The following is a 1,210-nucleotide window of genomic DNA, read 5'->3' on the forward strand; positions in this document are numbered from 1 at the left end:
CGTCAGCCGGGAGTAGGCAGCCTCCCCCAAGTGGAACTTAGCCTCCACTAAGTGGAACTCAGTCTCCGGAGGATGACAGCGGGCGTGCGTAAGAGGCGCGTCCGGGGATGAGGCAGCATCCTCGGACACCGGCCGGGAGCGCGCGGGCGCTGTGGAAGTAAGTACATCCGCTCCTGGTACCTAAAAATTCCTCCAGCGGCGGGCCCCGGGCCTAAACTTTCTCCGGGCCGCGCAACACGCACTTTCCGCCGGACACCGACGGAGGCAACGTCCCCCTCCTGCGGTGACAAAAAAAATCCACCCCTGGTACCTAAAAATTTCTCCAGCGGCGGGCCCCTGGCCTAAACTTTCTCCGGCCCGCGCAACACGCACTTTCCGTCGGACACGGACGGAGGCAACGTCCCCCTCCTGCGGTGACAAAAAAAATCCACCCCTGGTACCTAAAAATTTCTCCAGCGGCGGGCCCCTGGCCTAAATTTTCTCCGGCCCGCGCAACACGCACTTTGCGCCGGACGCCGGTCCCAAACCACCACCGCCGACCGCCACAAGGCGACAGCCACCATCCCCAAGCGCCATCCCCGACCGCCACAAGGCGACCGCCACCAGCCGACCGCCACAAGGCGACAGCCACCATCCCCAAGCGCCACCAGCCGACCGCCACCAGCCGACCGCCACAAGGCGACAGCCACCAACCCCAAGCGCCACCCCCGACCGCCACCAGCCGACCGCCACCAGCCGACCGCCACAAGGCGACAGCCACCATCCCCAAGCGCCACCCCCGACCGCCACCAGCCGACCGCCACCAGCCGACCGCCAGCAGCCGACCGCCACAAGGCGACAGCCACCATCCCCAAGCGCCACCCCCGACCGCCACCCCCCGACCGCCACCAGCCGACCGCCACCAGCCGACCGCCACAAGGCGACAGCCACCATCCCCAAGCGCCACCCCCGACCGCCACCCCCCGACCGCCACCAGCCGACCGCCACCAGCCGACCGCCACAAGGCGACAGCCACCATCCCCAAGCGCCACCCCCGACCGCCACCAGCCGACCGCCACCAGCCGACCGCCACCAGCCGACCGCCACAAGGCGACAGCCACCATCCCCAAGCGCCACCCCCGACCGCCACCCCCCGACCGCCACCAGCCGACCGCCACCAGCCGACCGCCACAAGGCGACAGCCACCATCCCCAAGCGCCACCCCCGACCG

This window comes from Syngnathus scovelli, unplaced genomic scaffold (assembly GCF_024217435.2).
Source record: "Syngnathus scovelli strain Florida unplaced genomic scaffold, RoL_Ssco_1.2 HiC_scaffold_203, whole genome shotgun sequence".
Lineage (NCBI taxonomy): Eukaryota > Metazoa > Chordata > Actinopteri > Syngnathiformes > Syngnathidae > Syngnathus > Syngnathus scovelli.